Consider the following 20,396-nt stretch of genomic DNA (forward strand, 5'->3'; position numbering starts at 1 on the left):
ACCCACTAGAGCCCTCAAGCCATCCAAAATAATAATAATAATAATAATAATAATAATAATAATAATATAAATAAAACAAAATTAGCCAAGGGTGTGTTTAAAATTCCAGAAGGTGGTGTTTTAATATGTGAAAGGCAGTAACCAATTCTTTAATTTGTCATTGGAATAATGGACCACCCATTAGGAAGAAAAAAGAATGGTTTCTATAAAAACCCAGTGAAGTATCTCTATTTGGATGCTGTCCTCAACACGTCTGTTTATCTGTAACGAAGATGAAAAATAGAAGGAGGACGTGCCTGCCATGCAGACACGGCTTTCCTAATCCCTCCTCAGGGAAGAAAGGAGCTATGACTCAGCTTTTTTGATCTGATTTGATTTTGTTTTGTTTTGTGGAGAATGAGTCAGGGAAGGCTTTCTGGAGGAAGTGACATCTAAACTAAGCCAAGGATAGAAGGATTAGCAGTAGCCAACCAGAACTGGGGAGTAGGGGAGGGGAGGGCTCCCCAAGAGGGAGCAGCAAGTGCAAAGGCCTGGAAGGGAAAGAACGATCTGGGACCTGAGAGCCTGTCAGTGCCTGGAGACCGAGTAGGTGCTCACTAACCCGTGGGGGCGGCACTGCAGGCTGGAGAGGCGGGGAGCAGCCAGGGCTGAAGGGCTACATAACCGAGTGAAGTGCATTAGACTTCTTGGGGGCAGTGGAGAGCATGAGATGGTTTTCAGCAAGAGATCTGATTCAGTTTTCCTTCTAGAAAAATCTCAACAGCAGCAATATGAGAAACAAGGGCTAGTGATTACTTAGGAGGTCTTCAGAGCGCCCAGGTGGGAGTTGACGGTGGCCTAGCCTAGGGTATAAAAGTGATGATGAAGAAAGTGAGATCTGAAGACAGAGAAACAGCAATCAGACTATTAATCCCTAGAGGAAAAGTAGGGGGGGGGGTAAGGGGAAGAGATCAACCAAAGGACTTGTATGCATGCATATAAGCCAAACCAATGCACATAGACAACGGGGGGTGGGGGGGAATGAGAGCATGAGTGTGTGTGGGGGGGATGGGGGTTAATAGGGGGGGAATGAGGACACATTTGTAATTCCTTAACTAACAAAGAATTTAAAGATTAAAAAAAAGTGAGATCTTTGTTAACAAACATCACCCTGATAAATTCAATATTTTTTTTTTAAAAAAAGAACAAAAAGAAAGAGGAGACTGAGATCTGAGGACATCTGGGAGCAGAGTTGACCGTGGGTGGCTACCTGGGTGGGAGGGTTAAAGGAGGAGAATGAAGGGACTGAGGGTGAGGACTTGGGGGTCTGGGTTGAGGGGCGCAGACTGCCATTTCCATAGCTGGAGACTGGGGGGACATAGGTAGGGAGACAATGTAAAGTTTCATTATGCACACGTTCAGTATGGAATGCCCAAGCGACGTTCTAATGAGGGCGTCATGCAGCAATGGAACTGTGTGGTGACCACGAGACTGGAGGCCTAAATGGGAGGGTCCTCAGCCGCCTGATGGTGTTTGAAACCACGGTGATGAAGGAGACCACCCTGTGAGCATCCAGCTACGAAAGGTACCCTGCTGGGCCTGACGTTTAGAGGCAGGAAGAGCGAGGATGAGGACAGGAGTGGCGGGGACGAGGCAAGAAGACCATGAGCATGTCACCGAAGGAGAGCGAGGAGAGTGGTCAGCTGTGTCACGTACAGCTAAGAAGCCCCATCACATGAAGACTTGAACATGTCATGTCCATGACCATGACCTTGGCAAGAGCAAATTCAGGGGGGCACCGAAGCCAGACGGAAGTGGGCTAGAGAATGGGAGTGCAGGCAATGGAGAAGTTTGTCTCTGAAGGGCGGCGGAGAAAGGAGGGTGGGAGGGAGGGCACTGGTGTCCCCCGCAGGAGTCAGAGGGAGTCTGTTCCTGTTCCAACATGGGAGCAGTCCTGTGGGCTGATGAGAAGCGACGGTGGGGAGAAAGGGAAATTCAGAAGAGAGTCATTCAGGACTTGAAGTCCTTGAGAAGGTAAAACAGTGGAGACGGGCCTCTGTGAAAGCAGGTTTGTGTCTCCTTAAACCAGGGGAAATGAAGAGCAGAAGGGAACACAAGGGGGGGAGCGAGCTGCGGAGACAGCGGGACCGCACCCTTGGGCACTGGGATGGGGAACAGAAGTCTCTTGGCAAGATGTGGCTTGTCTCCAAGGTCTGAGGCAACTGGCCCAAGAGGTGAGTCGTCTTGGCCTGGAATGGAGACCCCACCCATGCAAATGCCCTGGCTCAAAGCTCACATTGGCAGCCTGGCTCACTTCCTGGTGGAGGCTGCACACAGCAGGAGCTCCACCCAGCCAGAGGCGATCCAAAAGAGCCCGGAGAAAGTTGTTACCAAGGGAATTCTTTAGCAAGACTTCAGGTCTTGTTTCTGCAGAGAGGAGATGAGAAATTGACAAAGGGCCTTAATCCTCCCTTAATCCTGCCCAATGCCAACCCTGCTCACACGCCTGCCCTGCTCAGTTAGGTGCTTATGCAAAGACAGCACTGACTCAGGTGTCTAAAGAAGACAGGGAGGGAAGAAAGAGGAAGATTCCTTAATGTCAAGGTGTTTCAAGGGGAGAAGCTTCCAGAGTGACTGTCCCATCCTTCCACATATAGCCACGCTCTGTGCAGGCTGAGGCTCGGGCGGCGCTCCCGGCATGGCCCCTCGGCCTCAGCTGGGCTCAGCAATGCCTGAATCCTGGCACAATGCCCCTTGAACTCCACATCGGCAATAAGTATTACAACTTTCATCTTTTAAGCACCAAGGTCAGGAGCTTGAATGCTTCCCGACAACTCTAGAATTGCCTCTTGTGTTGGGTGGACCTTCAGGGGAAAGAGTGGGCTGAGCTAACATTAGATTCAGGGTGGTATAGTGGTTACACAAATCTTGCTAGCTGTCGATCTTAGTGAAGGACCTACCTCCTAGGATTGTTATGAGGTTGAAATGAGTTCATGCTCAAAAGTACACAGAACACACCAGCACTGTGCTGTATTCTACTTGGTTATTGTTATTTGGGGGTCACCTCTCTACCTCTCCATCTCCAACAGCACCCCCATATCAAGCCACCCACATAGGCATAAAAAGAAAGTGCTTTCTAAGACAACACCGCTTTATGATAATTTCCTATATTCCCTGTTGCTCACCACTCCTATCCCCTCCTGCTCTTACCCATAGAATTTCAGAAACTATCAGTCTGGTTTTTGTTTTTGCTGTTATCATTATATTAAATTAAAATAATTTTGAGTCAAAGCAAGAGCTATTAGATTCCCAGTCAGGGCACATACCCAGGTTGCAGGTTTGTGGTGCATACAGGAGGTAACTGATAGATGTTTCTCTCTCCCTTCCTCTCTCTCTCTCTCTCTCTCTCTCTCTCTCTCTCTCTCTCTCTCAAAAAAAAGACATATCACTTCTGTGATTCCAAGGGGTTAGAAGCTATGTGCCTAGAACTTGGATAGAGACCAAATATATATTTTTTATTACATCACAGCATCTTAAAATGAGTAAGGAGGTATTTGGAAGAATCATTTATGTACCCAGAATGCTGTAGGCAGGAGGCATATTGGTATTCTCTCCACTTGCCTCTTCCATGTGACCCAAGCTGAGCCAATCATAGCGCTTCGCTGGGATTTGCCAACTTGAAATCTTGTAGTTCCAACCTTCTACCCTTCAGGGAAAAAGCCTTATAAATCTGATTGGGTTAAATTCTAAGGCGATGAACAAATATGATTTACTAATGGGCCAGATCACTGTCACTTGAAATGGCAGCTCCTGACCCCAGCATGGGGTTTTCATGGTCTGCATCCTTGCTTTTCATCTTTTGCCATAATTCATCCCTGTGGCCAGGTGAAGGCTGAAGGGCAGTTGCAACTTCCTTATTTGTAAACTAGTGGCCCGGTCCACAAAATTTGTGCCTGGGGGTGGGGTGTTTCTCATCCTGGCCTGCACCCTCTCCAATCTGGGATCCCTCTCTCAATCCGGGACTTCTGGCTCCTAACAGCTCACCTGCCTGCCTGCCTGATCACCCCTAACCACTCTGCCTGCTGGCCTGATTGTGCCCACCTGCCCTCCCCCACTGGCCTGCTAGCTCCCAACTGCGCCCCCTGCTGGCCTGCTTGCCCCCAACTGCCCCCCATGCTGGCCTGATCACCCCTAACTGCCTCTGTCTCCGCCCCACCACCATGGCTTTGTCCAGAAGGATGTCCGGAAGGTCTCCCAGTCTAATTACCATATTACCCTTTTATTAGTATAGATACTCTGTATTAGAGCTCTGCCCAAAGCTCCATTAATACCAATGAAGCTGACTTTTAATTTGCTTTTGCCTCTCGTGTTGGGTGGACCTTAAAGGGAAAGAGTGGGCTGAGCTAAAATAAGATTCAGGTGTTCCTAAAATGACATTCCCAACATGCTCCCTGCAAATTCCTTTGTGGAGAAACACTGCTCCCTGAATCCATCATTTGATTCAGCATAGCTGTCAATCACAGCAGCCCATACTCTTGGCTACTGAGAAGTGCATAACCCAGAACTGGCCAATCACAGTGCCTCACTTCACTAACCACAGTGATTAGTCAAGGAGTGGGACATGCGACTCAAGGGGAGCCCATCAGAGTCCTTGGAATTGGAGGAGAAAGAGATTTGCCTTTGAGGCAGAGGCACTGGAAGACACTTCCCAGATGAGAGCAACTGAATCAGAATCTCGGGTGAGGAAGCAGGCGGGAATCTATGTTTTTTCATCAGCAACCTCGGTGGTTCTCATGTACCTTGCTTGGGCTGCCCCCAGAACCAGGAGTCATTGATTTATGATACAGAGAAGCCTACATATAAAATGAGGAATTCCATCAGCTGCCAGAGTCTTTCTCTTATAAGGTACTGAACAGCCATGTATTCCAGGATTGCTTGACTTTCCTTCTTGTTCTCTTTCTACTGAACAAATAATTTTTTAAAGTTTGCATGGCAGTTGCATTATGTATTTCTCTGTGTATATTTTGCTATGACAAAAAAAAACACACAATATTTCAGCTGTTTTTAATGACTCTGGGGTGGCTCTGTGTCTTCGAACGCACCTCACATGGAGAATGGATGATGAGGCCCAATGTTGTATTCAGTTGTGTGCTCATGCGGAGGAGGTGAAAGTGGCCCTGCTTGCAGCCAGAGCAGTGAAGATGGCTTTGCTGAAAACCAGACAAAAACGTTCTCAACAGAACAGGAGCGGGGCTCGGAGAGGGCACAGGCAAGGCCACACAGAGACCGTGAAAATAAACACCCTCTTCCCTAACACGAGTGCTTGCTGACTTGCCAATGTCAGTTCCCACCTGCTTCACTCCAGTCCAGTCCTGCTTGAATCACCGGGAAGACAGTCGATGGTCAAATTGTTCCACTTCTTGACAGTGTCCTTCCAGACCTGGCCCTGTGTCTCCCATCTCTCCCTAGAATCACTCAGCACAAGCTCACGTTCCCTCCGTCCTCCCCTCCCAAGACTCTCCCAAAGGCATCTCTGGGTGCTTGCCCCTGGGCCTTGCCGCCGCAGCTGACCAAGCTCACCTCTATGCAGATCTGGTTGGTGGGCTTCAAAACAGAACATACACCAACTATTCAGCATCATTACAGTAACAGACTCACAGCTCAAATTGGCTTAAAATCTGGGGATGTCTCCTGACACAAGAAGTGCAGAGGCAGGGCAGGCACAAGGCACGGGGCTCCTGCTCTATTCCTGACTCTCTGGGCTCCACCCTCTGCCCCACATCTGTCTCATCCTCAGGTTCCAGGCATCCTCTCTGGTCAGCAGGAAGAACAGCCAGGGCCTCTCGTGCCGAGTCTCATTTGGGAGGAAGGAAACCTTCCCAGAAGTCCCTTAGCCAACATCTGCCCCCTTATCTCATTGCCCATAACTGTATGCGTGCTCGGGTCTGTGAGGGAAAGGAGGTGACATAGCAATCGCAGGTTGGCCAAGCTTCAGTCCCTCACGGCACCTGCTCTGAAAGGAGGCCAGGGCAAAATCAGGGGGCTCTTAGGAAAGGGGAAGAGAAGGAACGCATACTGAGTAGCACCCTATGGTGCCTGTTACTCTACTAACGAGGATTGGAAAAGTGGGTCCTGCAATGTTATTCGTGTCTACATCCCTGGACGTGGGCGGGTGGCTGTGGTTTGTTGGCCCCGTCTAAGAGTTCCCAATTATTCTCTAATGACCACAGATCATTTTATGATAAAAAATAAAATTGCAAATGTTTAAAAACACACACCAAAGTCCCCCCAAAATTCTCAAAGCAATGAATGATATGAATGTGGAAAATGAGCGAACCATGGCCTCTGCTTTTTCTGGCTTTATCAGCTCATCTGAAAGTCGGGCGGGAGGTGCCATCTGCACGCGGGGTGCTTGACATGACACATGCAGGGGCCTAACCGGCTGGAGAAGTTCTGCTTTCACACCTGGCTACATTTGCAATGTGATTTTTTATTGTAAAATGATCTACGGTCATTAGAGAATAATTGGAAAATCTTAGACTGGACAAACCAACCAACCGGTACAAGAAACACGCTCATGGCTCAGGAGGAGAAAGGCTCACATTTATCAAGAGCAAACGCTACCTAGGAGCTTGGCAGGAGCCCAAGGTTATGGGGCACAGAGATTGTAAGGCCTCTTTTATAGAAAAAGAAAAGCCGAAGAGGCAACACTTTCTAAACAATGGACTTCCCCACGGGCTCTCAAGGGATTTGAGGTGACAAAGAGCCCGTGTCATTTGCAAATCCAAGAAGGGTTTCTACCTAAGAACAGTACAGCAGGGAGGCCAGGAGAGCTCCTGGAAACCAGAAAAACTGGCCTCCGGGGGTTGAGTCCTCCTCCTGACCTGGTTGATTCTGCAGGAAGACCCCTCCCCCTAGTCCAGCTTGATGTATAACGACCCCAGGCAAGGAGGGCGCCTTTGCTCCCAATAGGCCCAGCTGTAAACTGTAATTAAGGGGGGGGGGGGGGGAGATTTCAAGGAGCTGAAAAATAGCTCAATGTGGATGGGACCCGATTGCAGGGACTATCTCAGGACAGGCTCAACGAGATTCCTCAGCAGGTGGCCTGCTAATTTATGGGTTTGCAAAGCTTTGAGATCTTGGGTCAGGAAAAATGATTTAGAAAATGTTTTTTAGCCTCTCAGAGCTTAGAGAGCAGGGCTGGGCTGGGAGAGCAGCCAGGGAGGCTTTGGGGACACTTCCCATTGCTCCCCAAATTCAGAAGGTGTCTTCCCCTGGCAAACTCAGTTTCACGGACATTTGCCAGGGAAATGAGTGCCCTCCGTGGAGCAGCTTTGGAAACCCTGGTGGGAGAGAAGCCAACTGCAGTCATTGAAAATGGTGGTAAGGAAGGATTTTAAGGGCTCACGAGAGAGAGATGTTCTTGGTACATGATGGGGCTGGCAAACCTTTTCTGTAAAGGGCCAGATAGAAATTTTAGGCTTTGCGGTTTATATGATCTCAGAAGCAGCCACTGGCAATATGCAAATGATATGGCTGCTGTCACTACTAAATCAGAATTGAGTCGTTGTGGCAGAGACCAGATGGCCCGCAAAGCCCAAAATGTTTACTACTTCTGGGCAACTCCAGAAAAAGCGCGTGGACCGCTGAGTATGTTGGGTGGATTACAAGGAACTCAGGACGAGCAGCCTCCTCGGAGAATCCCTACCCTGTAATTATTGTCAAGACGAGAGAGAATCGACTCAGAGATCAAACCACCAGCCACCACCACTTGGACCAGGGATCCTGGCAGGTGTCCTTTCAGGGGGCACGCGGAGACCTGGGGCCGGGAGACCGTGGATGTGCCGTGCGCACCCTGAGATGTTGGTTCACGTCCCCCTGCTGTCTAAGCTTGTCTCCCTTGGGGCCCTCCCTGACCTGGTCCCACCTATATCTGAGCCTGAACCCCATGCTCCAGGCTTTCACCTTACATCCCCACAAGGGCCCTCACGTCCCTTCTCCAAGTCCAGGCCCCCAAGTTGACCCACCCTGGCCAAGGGTGGGTCATGTGACTGACACCTAAGCCAGTCAGCACTCTGCTGTACCATAGCCATCGCGATTGATAGGATGAGCTCAGGCTCTAGAAAGAGCCAGTCACAGGCTGTGAGACCATCGACAAGGAAGCTGAAGGAAGATTGGAAGCTCCCCAGAGCATCTCGCAAACACAGGGAAGCCGGCCGTGGAGAGAGACCAGATCCCGAGGACAGCACGAGGTGACCTGTGTCCTCAGCACCACTCTCCCCACTTTGAATTTCCAGTTATTTGAGACGGTGAAATTTTCATTCTGTTTGGTCATATTTGGGTTGCAGCTAAGAGTCTGAACCAGTACGCTCTGCCTTCAGTTCTCGACACATCACATGCAATTCTTTCTGCCCAGAACGCCCTTCCCAGCGTGGGTCACTTGGCTCGCCCCTGCTCCTTCTCTAGGGCTGAGCTCAGATGGCAGCCACCTCCTCCAGGAAGCTCTCCTGACCCCCCGACCACCGTGCCCGGCTTGTTTGGCCTCTCCATCTTGGTGTTGGCATGAAACAGTCTGTGTACTGGTTTCTAACTGTGTTCAGGTAGTGACACCCATTTATGTCTCTGTACCCCCTACTGTCCCGGAGTAGTCACAGGACAGTGACACAGACATAGACACAGACTTTTTTTTTCTTTTTTAATTGATGTCAGAGAGGAAGGGAAAGGGAGAGAGAGAAAGAAACATCAATGATGAGAGAGAATTCTTGATCGGCTGCCTCCTGCACACCCTACACTGGGGATTGAGCCCATAACCCAGGCATGTGTCCTGACAGGGAACAGAACCATGACCTCCTGGTTCACAGGTGGATGCTCAACCACTGGGCCACGCTGCTGGGCCACAGACACAGACTTTGGAGACCGACAGACACGGGTTCAAATCCTAGTGTTGCAGCTCACCAGCGGTTTGGCTCCAGGCAAAGTAACAGCCAGCTGCTTCCTCCTCTGTGAAAACGGACAGGGATGCTAACAACGTCCGCATCACAGCTGTCATGTCACTGTGCAAAGTGCTTAAGACGGTAGGAGATTTTTAGTTGTTGTTGTTTTTTTAATCACCTAGAGTACTTTGTAAGTAGAGATGGTCTGTAGCTAATTTAGGCCAGAAAGGAATATATTTGGGAAGGCTAAAAATGTCAAAGGAAAAGGAAGACCTCCCTACCCGGCCTCAGACAGGACACAGGCCAGGTATCGCCAGGTGAGGAGCAATCTTGTCAGGGGCTCATAGAGCTGCCGGTGGGTTTGCCTGGGCTCAAGAGTCAGACTTGAAGAGGAGCAGGACCACAGCCAAAAACCCCACCAAGAGGAGGGCAGTGGCCCTGGCCAGGCAGCTCAGTCGGTTGGAGCATCATCCTGATAGGCCAAGGTTGCAGGTTTGAGCCTCAGTCAGGGCACATACAAAAAGCAACCAATGAATACATACATAAATGGACCTGCAAATTGATCTCTCTCTCTCTCTCTCTCTCTCTCTCTCTCTCTCTCTCAAATCAATAAAAAAAAAAGAGGGCAGTGCAGGTGATGGAGAGGGAAGGGGAGAGAGGAGGCTCAGAAGAAGTGTTTGGCTGCTCTTGGAAAATGGGACATAGATACCTGCAAACAAAAACCCAGATGTCAGTGCCTCCCCCTCTCAGCAGCAGCCAGAGGCCCCCCGGGTGCCCTCTGGGACCCGGTCTGTGTCTCCCCTTCAGGCCTGGCTTCCAGGGCCACCCACACCATCAGGCGCTCACCTCTTCGCTTTGGCATGAACTTAAATTTTTTTTTACGGAAGCCAAGACATGGAAACAGCCTCAGTGTCCACTGCTGGATGAGTGGATGAGGGAAGGTGGGATGTATAGTCGATGGAATACTACTCAGTCTTCAAAAGGGAGGAAACCCTGCCTTAGCGACATGGGTGGACCTTGGGGGCATTGTGCTAAGCGAAGAAGTCAGAGAGAGAAAGACAAGTACCAAGCGACCTCACTTACATGGGAATCTGAAAACACAGAACTCAGACACAGAGCTCAGATGGTGGGGGAGGCACACGGGGGAGGGGTCAAAAGGTACAAACTTCTAGTTATAAGAGCAGTAAGTTCCGGGGGTATAACGTACAGCACGCTGACTATAGTTAACATATTTGTATTGTATATTTGAAAGTTGTCAAGAGAGCCGACCTTAAAAGTTTACATTACAAGAAAAATATTGTAAGTGTGTAGAGGTGATGGAGATTAACCAACCTTACTGTGGTGATCATTGTGCAATCTTTACTGACATCAAATCATTCTGTTGCAATGAATACAAAGTGCTATGTCAGCTCATCTTAACAAAATCGGACAAAAGTAGGGATCATGTTTTTAAGTTGCTCCGGACAGAGTCGGGTCCCGGCCGCAGCTGCAGCGGCTCCCTCTTCTCAGGCTCTCATGCTGTCTCCTTGGCTTCCGGAAGCATGGCCTCCGGTGTGGCTGCCTCTGCCGGCGTCACCGAGAGTTCAGTGACATGAAGGTGCGCGTGTCCCTGGCACAGGGAGGTGAAGACCCGCGAGAAGGCTGCTCTCCTGCCCGAGTGAAGACGGGAAGGACGTCACTCCGGAGGAGGCATGGAGATCCTGGTGGGTGATGTGGGCCAGACAGGAGACCCCGACACCACCTTCGTCAAGATGCTGCCGGACAAAGACTGCCACTTGCGCCCTGTATGACGCGACCCATGAGACTGAGGAGAGCAAGGGAACCTGGGGTTTACCTCCTGGGCCCCCGAGTCTGCACCCCTTAAGAGCAAAATGACCTATGCCAGCCCCAAGGCTGCCACCAAGGAGAAGCTGACTGGATCAAGCAGGAGTCACAGGCAAGCAGCTCCGAGGTCAAGGACGCTGCCCTCTGGCAGAGAAGCTGTGGGGCAGTGCTGTCACCCCTGCCTGGAGCATCTGGCAGCCCCAGGCCTGCCTGTGTGGCGGGGTGCAGGCTGCCTCCCCCTTGCCAGACCCCAGGGCTGGGGGGATCCCAGCAGAGGGAGGGCAAACCCTTCACCCAGTTGCCAAACAGCCCCCACCCCCTGGACCTCCCTCCTCCCTCCATCCCTGAGGGTTCTGGCCTCCCAAATAGCTTCTGATCTTCTGATTCCTCTTGGGTTGAAGCAGACCGAGTCCCCCCACCCCAGGCACCAGGAGGGCCTGTATTTTTTTTTAATGACACCCCTACTTCCCTCCTGTTTCCCCCCACCACCCCTTTCCATGCTGCCAACTTCTAACCACAATGGTGACTCTGTGCTTGTCTGTTTAGTTCTGTATGTAGATGGAATGTTGTGGAGATGAGCCCTCCCCCGGCCGCCTGGTTGCTCCTCTTTCTACCTGGGCGTGGCCACTTCTGGAAGCAGGACCAGTGAGGGGCCCTTAATTTAAAAAAAAATACAATAAAAAGAAAAGAAAAGAAAGAAAAACAATAAAAAGCCTCACTTAATTAAGGGGGGGGGGAAGTTTCTCTGGACACATAGAACAAGTACATAATGTAAATATAAATACTAGTATAAATATAAATATACAAAGTCACATAATGTGTAGTGACTGTATCCTATGATTTTGGATCTTTTGGAGTCATTTTTCATTCTTTTTTGGCTTGGGTGCCTTCACCTCTTCCTCCTCTTCCCTTTTTGTTAACTCCCCACCCTAAGAAGTCGCCCAGGTTAACCAGCTAACATTCTGTATTTTCCTGTGAACACAGATACCTGTGTGAATGGCCCTTTCTGCATTGTGTTCTAACTTGGGATTCCATTACACATTCTTGCATCTTTTCCCCCACTTAACACTACGTTGTGGAAATAGCTCAAGGTCTGTTGATAGCTCCCCTTCATTCTGCTTGTGAGCTGCAGAGTATTCCAAGATGCCACATTCTGTTTACAGAGTTCTGTCCCTGCAAAACCCCCAAATACCTACACTAGCTGTTAAAAGCACACTCCCTCGGTTCAAGAAAAACACAAAACAACACCTTCCCTATACCCTAGCAATAAACACCTAGGAATAAAAATAAGAAAAAATGTTCATTCACAGCAGCGACTGAAACAATAAAATAGAAATACATGTAATTAAGAAAGGCAGGGTGCTTTATGAGGAAAACAGTGATCTCTTCCTAAATGACATGACACAGAACCAGCAGGAGAATACCATATCCTTCAGTGAGAGAAAGGAAAAATTATGATGGAAACGGAGTGCAATTCTAATTCCAATCCCAGGAAGACTTCCTTCTCGGAGGGAGATGCTGCGAGTTGAACTGTATCTTTGACAAAGATCCGTGGAGTCCTATTCCCCAGCATTTGCAAATCTGACCTTACTTGGGAATGGGTCTTGAGGTCATATGCAGCGGGCGGGACTTACTCCAAGACCACGGTGTCCTTATGAGAAAAGGAGGGAGCAGGAGGGAGCCCCAGGAGGACAGGGCCAAGGCTCTCTGGCAGCCCCGCCCCCCCCCCCCCCCAGCAGGCTGGAGAAAGATGGACCACCCCAGCTGGTAGGGGTGTGGCTCTCCAGAAGCCCTTGCTTTAAGAAGCATGAGAGCCTGAGCCGGTTTGGCTCAGTGGATAGAGCCTCGGCCTGTGGACTGAAGGGTCCTGGGTCTGATTCCAGTGAAGGGCGCATGTGCAAGTTGCAGGCTCATCCCCAGTAGGAGCGATTCTCATCATTGATGTTTCTATCTCTCTCTTCCTCTCTGAAGTCAATAAAAATATATTAAAAAAGAAGAAGTGTGAGAGAATAAAAGGCTGCTGTTTTGGCCACCCAGGCTGGGGTACTTTGTGATGAATGCGACACAGGTGGAATTAAAGAACTGCCCAATGAATAAAGTCCTGACTCAGATGAGCAGATAAACGTGTCCTTTGCCAGAAGAGAGGGATGCTTGGAAAAGTCTCCCAAACTGCAAAAATAAGAACCAGCGAGCAGAGGGGTTCACGGGTGCACCCCGCGGGGCTGGGAGGGCGCTCAGCTCTTGACGCTGCTGCAGGATTTGCGTCTTGGCGGAACCAGCGAGTTTGGAGAAGAGGTTCCCCGCTCCATTACCCCATTCCCCCACCTGCGCCAACCTCTCCTTTTTACCTGAAAGATTCAGAGGGCGACAAGGTTGGTCGCGCGGACGCTCAAAACACAGACCGCTGTGGCCAAGAGGAGCGGGCGTCTCGGGCACCACTTGGGGTTTCCTCCCTGGAAAAGACGAGAACTCCCCTCTCCCTCCCCCTCCGCGCGGGGGGCCCGGGTCCCAGGGCCCCGACTCAGCGGCGGCAGGGCCGCTCCAGCCACTCCTCCATCTGCTGCCCCATGTGCAGCGGAGATTCCCATAAAGCGGCGCCCTCGGAGCGGAGCGCACGCGGGGAGGCAGAGGGAGCAGGCGCACGCACGGAGGGGACCAGAGCGCTGCGGGGCGCAGGCAGGAAGCGGGGCGATGGGACCACCAGCCCCTGGGAGGGAGCCAGGAGGCCACACCACCCCCAGGCCCCTCCATGGCCACGTGCATACAGACTGTGGTCTGTCCCACGAGGGATCATCGCTCAGCTGTAGGAAGGAATGGAGCCCCGAGACCTGACACAGACACAAAAGGCCGTACCCCTAGGATTTCCTTTATAGAAAATGCCTGGAAGAGGCAAATCTACAGAGACTAGAGTAGGTGAGTGGTGGTCAGGGGCTGGAGATGGGGATGGGAGTGATTGCTGATGGCTTTTATCTGAGGTGATGAAAACGTTTAAAATGGCCTGGTCAGGTAGCTCAGTGGTTGGAGCGTCCTCCCCAAACACCAACGTTGTGGGTTTGATCCCTGGTCAGGGCACATACAAGAATCAACCAGTGAATGGATACATAAGTGGAGCAACAGATCAACGTGTCTCTCTCTCTCTCTCTCTCTCTCTCTCTCTCTCTCTCTCTCTCCCCCTCTCTCTCCCTCTAAAAAGCCATCAATAAATAAACATTTTAAACGCACTGTGAATGTATAAAACATACCACTGATTTGCACACTGCGAGTGAATTGCTTGGTGTGCGAATTGTATCTGGATGAAGTTGTTACAAAGAGCAGGTGGGAGCTGAGAGGTTCAGACAAGGCCTCCTGTGGAGATGACCCTTATTCAGACCGAGTGACAGCAAGTACGGCTTCCAGGATGTTCTAGTTCTCCTTTGCCAAGGTGGTTTCTGTGTCCACCCAACAGCGGGCAGAGGCAGTGCAGGCTGCCAGACAACATGCCAGGTGGCAGATGACTCTGAATTTCAGACGAGGACGAATACATTTTTAGTGTAAGGACATCTCAAACATGGCATGGGATATACCGATTCCAAAAATCAGTCATTGTCTGCCTGAAATTCAAACCTAAGTGGGCATCCTGTATTTTTTGTTGCTAAAGCCCCCAAACTGTAACTAGCAGAATCTAGAACAGCGGTTCTCAACCTGTGGGTCGCGACCCCTTTGGTGGTCGAACGACCCTTTCACAGGGGTCGCCTAAGACCATCCTGCATATCAGATATTTACATTACGATTCATAACAGTAGCAACATTACAGTTATGAAGTAGCAACGAAAACGATTTTATGGTTGGGTCACAACATGAGGAACTGTATTTAAAGGGCCAGAAGGTTGAGAACCACTGACTAGAATGAGCTTTGGATTCGAAGCCTCATCCAACTGTGCTTCAGGTGTGTGGCCTCAGACGCGCTGGTCACCCTCTCTGGCCGGTCACTGGTAGCTCTGTGACTGGGTGACCCGCCCGGGTGTCTGGATTTTCACCCCACAGCCGGGGGGGCAAACAGTGGCTGGTGCTGGGACATCGTGTCCCTCCTGGGCCTATTAGGAGAGACTGCTGACCAATACGTGGACCGCGATTCCGACACCTCTCACAGTCTCCCCAGAGACCCAAGACCCAGGGGTCTGGATAGTGAGTGTTGGGGTACATGCAGCCAAGCGAGGATTGCTGTTTGATTTCTAAATACAGGCAGGCTTTGGGCTGTGAGGCAGTTTTTGCATTTTAAGTAATGACCCGATGTCTTCAGAAAAGATTACAAGACGATCCGTTGACTGTCTGAAGGCAGGGAAATATGTCATATGTAGCACTCATAGGATTCAAAATTTTTAATCCTTTATCAAGGGACATTGTTTCCTGGGGCATCCACAGCGCAGTTTTTTGTTTTGTTTTGTTTTTTTAAAATATATTTTATTGATTTTTTACAGAGAGGAAGGGGGAGGAATAGAGAATTAAAAACATCGATGAAAGAAAAACATCCATCAGCTGCTTCCTGCACACCCCCTACTGGGGATGTGCCCACAACCAAGGTACATGCCCTTGACCGGAATCGAACCCGGGACCCTTCAGTCTGCAGGCCGACACTCCATCCACTGAGCCAAACCGGTTAGGGCCGCAGCGCAGTTTTCAGTGTAATAATAGTGTTATTGCTAAGCGCCTACTGTGTGCCAGGCATTGTGCTAGGGCTTCGTGGTGATACTCGGTTGACTCTTTCCGGTGACCCTGCTCTGTCACCCCTGTGCAAACCCACTGTCGAGATTCAGAGAGGTTAAGGAACCTGCCCAGCGTAACACAGCGGGCTAGAGGCAGCGCCGGGTTTAGGAAGGCAGGACCTCCAGATTCTAACTTCTGTGCCCGTAACCACTGCCCCACACGGCCACAGCAACAGCCCACTTCCTGTCTGTCCTGTGGCGAAGCCTTGTGCCTCCGTGACGCTGGCCTGGGGGGGAGCTGCGTCCCTCACCCCTCACCCCTGGGTGGCACGTCTTTCCCACAGTGCACCGGGGGTACCCCAACCCCCCTGCACAGTGGCTGTCGCTACCTCCTGTGTAGGCCCCTCTCACCCACACCAGAGAGGTGTTCCCGGACAGCCCCCGAGTCAGTGGGAGAGGCTGTCCCCAACCTCGGTCCTTGTCTTCTCATATAAATTAATTTATACGAGAGACCTTGACGGCGTTGTGAAAGCCAATTTACTAAAGCAATGAAAGCATGCCCCTTCATTGAAAAAGCAAAGCAAGCAAACCCATGCATCTGGCGTATGAAGCGCAGGCGAGCTCTCAGCTCATCTGAAGAGCAGGTTGGGGGTCTGAGGCGTTGTATGCCCTCCTGTCTACAGGTCTCACAGCTCCTCTGCTGAGTAGTTTGGTGGAGATTAGTTCTAAGGCCCCTTTTTTGCTTTGTTGTGGCCTTCCCAGGACTCACGAGAAGCACCTGGCAGCTTTATCTCGCCCAGCCTCGGGACTGCTGACTTCTCTTTCCCCTTCTCTTTCTGCATCCTCTCCTTAGGGAGGTGTTTTTGTTTGCTTGCCTTTTGTTTTTAAATATTTTTTTTAAATTGATTTCAGAGAGAAAGACAGAAACATCCATGATGAGAAAGAATTCTTGATCGGCTGCCTCCTGCACGCCCCCTACAGGGGACTGAGCCTGAAATCTGGGCATGTGCGTTGGCTGGAAATTGAACCATGACCTCCTGGTTCATAGGTTGACACTCAACCACTGAGCCACGCCTGGGAGGTTTCCTAACCATTTGCTCTTGTGTCCCTGGCTGGAGAAGATAATGGTGGTTAGTTACATGCTGGCTGCAAATTGCCCACACTCTTTGGCCTTGATTTAACTTTCCTGTCTCAGTTTTCCCGTTCCCCCTGCCCTGGAATCCTGTAACACCTAGTCCCTCCTCTGCGGATCCTCCCAGCTCCACCCAGGGCAGGAACCAGGGGCTGAGAGGGTGATGGGAGACCATGGGGCCGGGAGAAGGGAATCTCCCTCTCCCTACCCACTGTCATCCGGTGACATCAGGCCTCTGCACGGAACTGTCCCGCTTGCTGTCCTGTTGGGCGAGGGACTTGAGAATATGCCTGTTAAACAGCAGGTGACATACGGGGTTATGGCATAACCTGGGAGACAGACACGGAACTCGGAGGACAGGCCTGGTGTCGCCACACAGGCCCCTATGCTCAGATGTTATGTTTGTGAAATTCATGGATTTTGAATAAGAGGCCCCAGATATGCAGCTTGTCCTCCTGGAAGGAATGAGGAACCTCCTGTCCTTTTAAAATTGTCACTGAAGCTGCAGATAAGATAAAACCTGCAGGGAAAGAATGTGGCCCTCCTCCTTTCCTGGCTGCTAACTCCTGGTTTGGCAACACTGGCTGCTGGCTGGCCCTCTCTCTCGGATTTGGGGCATTGAAGGATACAAAGAGTAGTTATGAGGTGGAGGGCAGATTCTCTGGCCCCCCATGTCACCTCCATTTCACTGATGACAAAATGGAAATTCAAGAAGATGAGTCACTAGTTCTGGTTCTCATGGCAGGAAGCAAGAGAGCCAGTGACCCCTGCCTGACTCTGGAGCCCAAAGCTCTTTGCCAGAACAGCTGTTAGTTTAATTCACAGGCCCCATGCACTGCACCTAACAGGGTAGCAGAGAAGTTTTTCCTCTGCCACAGGAATCAGGCCATAGTTGGTCTTTTGCATCTTGCTTCTTTCACTGAGCATCCTATATAATAAAACCCTAATATGCAAATTGACCAAATGATGGAATGACCGGTTGCTGTGGCATGCACTGATCACCAGAGGGCAGACCCTCAATGCAGGAGCTGCCCCTGGTGGTCAGTGCTCTCCGACAGGGGGAGCACCGCTCAGCCAGAAGCCGGGCTCATGGCTGGTGAGCGCAGTGGAGGTGGAGGGAGCCTCTCCGCCCCTGTGGCAGCACTAAGGACCCTTTGGGGGATGTCCGCCTGCCGGCTTAGGCTCCCAGAGCAGGCCTAAGCCGGCAGGCGGACATCCCCCGAGGGGTCCCGGACTGCAAGAGGGCACTGGCCTCTGGTAATATTATAAAGGTTCAATCAGTTTGTAGTATAAGCCAGCCTCCATTCCTTTTTATGGCTGAATAATATTCCAATGTGTGGACACACTGCTTTTATCCATCTATCAGCTGACGGACATTGGGCTTGTTTCCACTTTGTGCTATTATGAACAACAGTACTATGAACATTCACGTGCAAATTTTGTGTGGACACGTTTCATTTTTTGTGGGTAAACACCTAGGAGTGGAATATGGTGACTGTATGTTCAACATTCTGAGGAAATGCTGGAACCTTTTTCAAAAGCAACTGCATAATTTTTCACATTCCCACTAGCAATGTGTGGGGGTCCCAATGTCCCCACAACCTCACCAACACCTGCTGTTGTCTGTCCTTATGGTTGCAGCCACACTAGTGAGGATAAGCAGGTCTCAGGGCTTTGATTTGCATTTCCCTGTTGGCTAATGACATTGGGCATCTTTCACACACTATTGGCCATCTCTGTATCTGCTCTGAAGTGTCTACTTAAGTCCTTTGCCCATCTTTAATTCGGTTGTTATTGTTGAGACTATAACTTGTCTTGTTATTTTTGAGCTGTAAGTTTCTGTATGTTCTTTATATGTTCTTGGTGTGGGCCTCTTTGGGTTCCTCTTGTTTGGGAACTCTCTGTGCTTCTTAGACTTGTAAGTCTATTTCTTTCACCAAATAGGGGAAGTTTTCTGTCATTATTTCTTTTTAAATATATTTTTATTGATTTCAGAGAGGAAGGCAGAAGGAGAGAGAGATAGAACATCAGTGATGAGAGAGAACCATTGATTGGCTGCCTCCAGCCTGCCCCGCACTGGAGACTGAGCCCACAACCCAGGCATATGCCCTGACCAGGAACTGAACCATGATCTCTGACTCATAGGTCAATGCTCAACCACTGAGCCTTGCCAGTTGGGCCTGTCATTATTTATTCAAATAGGTTTTCTTTTCTTATATTTAAAAATTTTTTTATATTCTTTATTGTGGAAAGTATTACATATGTCTCCTTTTTTCCCCACTGACCTCCTCCAGCCTCCCACCCCCAGGCCTCAGCACCCTATTGTCTGTGCCCATGGGTTATGTACATATGCATATAAGGTCTTTAATTGATGTCTCAAACAGGTTTTCAATATCTTGCTCCCTCTCTTCTCCTTCTGGTGCCCCCATAATGAGAATGTTGGTATGCTTAAAATTGCCCCAGAGGCTCCTTACATTATCTTTATATTTTTGGATTCTTTTTTTCATTTTGCTCTTCTGATTGGGTGTTTCTTGCTCATATTCCAACTCGTTGATTTGATTCTCAGAATCCTCTCCTCTACTGTTGAATCCCAGGCTCAATGTGCTTTCTTCTTTACTTCTCTAGTTGTAGGACTTCCATTTCAACCAGCTTCCAGGCGGTTCTGAGTGATGGCTGTTGTAGATTTTAGTTGTAATTTTGAGGTGGTTGTGGGAGGTGTTGGGTACTGGTGTTTACCCAGGCCCCCATGTTGGTTCCCACTGTGCCGGGTATTTTTAAGGCTGAGTAATATTCCACTGCATGTGTTGAGCACATTTTGTTTGCCTAGTCACCATCTGTGGGCAGCCGGGTTGCTTCTTGGCTGTTGTGAGTCATGCCAGGTATAAGCACATCTCTTTGAGACCTTGTTTTTAGCTCTCTTGGGTCTGTACCCAAATGTGGCATTGTTGGGTCTAGCAGTAATTCTGGCTTTAAGTTTTTTTTTTTTAAATATATTTTATTGATTTTTTACAGAGAGGAAGGGAGAGAGATAGAGAGTTAGAAACATCGATGAGAGAGAAACATCGATCAGCTGCCTCCTGCACATCTCCTACTGGGGATGTGCCCGCAACCCAGGTACATGCCCTTGACCGGAATCGAACCTGGGACCCTTCAGTCCGCAGGCCGACGCTCTATCCACTGAGCCAAACCGGTTTTGGCTGGCTTTAAGTTTTTGAGGAAGCTCCATACTTCTTCATAGTGGCTGCACCATTTTGCATTCCCACTGAGTCCACAGGTCCCAGTACTCCACATCCCCGCCCACACTTGGTATTTTCTGTTTTTGTGATAGTCGTCTCTTGTGGGCGTGAGAGGGTATCACAGCGCGGTGCACGTTTGCATCGACTCCCACCACATGCTCATGGAGTAATGCCTGCTGGGTATGGGCCGAACGATGAGCAGATAAATGGCCCAATGGAGGAAGAATGAATGAGTCAGTGGGAGATGGTGTTTCTGGAAAAACAAGGTCAGGTGAGGTGGCTGCTGACAGCACTGGTCCAAGTGAGATCAAAACCCCAGGAGTGTCTGCCTGGAGTCTGGAACCATACACACACCTGGGGGAGCGCTGATCCGGAAGTTTGTCCCCCCCCCCACCCCCCCCCCCCCCCACCCCGCCCCGGGCAGGGCTGCTTCCTGAGTGCCAGGAGTGGGCTCCGGTGGGGAAGCCTCAGTCCCCAGAGCCCTCACCCTGGAGGGGAGCAAGGGAGGGGCTGGCGTGGTGAGCGCAGCCTTGAAGGAGTTGAAGGAGGGGGTGCAGGAAGCGTGAGAGGGAGAGGGGCGCGAGGTGATAATGGGGCTGGCTGTGGTGGG

At 50.2% G+C, this 20,396-nt stretch overlaps 1 pseudogene; it reads left to right on the forward strand.

Annotated features, from left to right (window-relative positions):
- The window catches only part of LOC132240138 (cofilin-1-like), a 45,313-nt pseudogene that overhangs the window by 24,757 nt on the left and 160 nt on the right, over positions 1-20,396 (forward strand).

Source organism: Myotis daubentonii, chromosome 8, assembly GCF_963259705.1.
Source record: "Myotis daubentonii chromosome 8, mMyoDau2.1, whole genome shotgun sequence".
NCBI lineage: Eukaryota > Metazoa > Chordata > Mammalia > Chiroptera > Vespertilionidae > Myotis > Myotis daubentonii.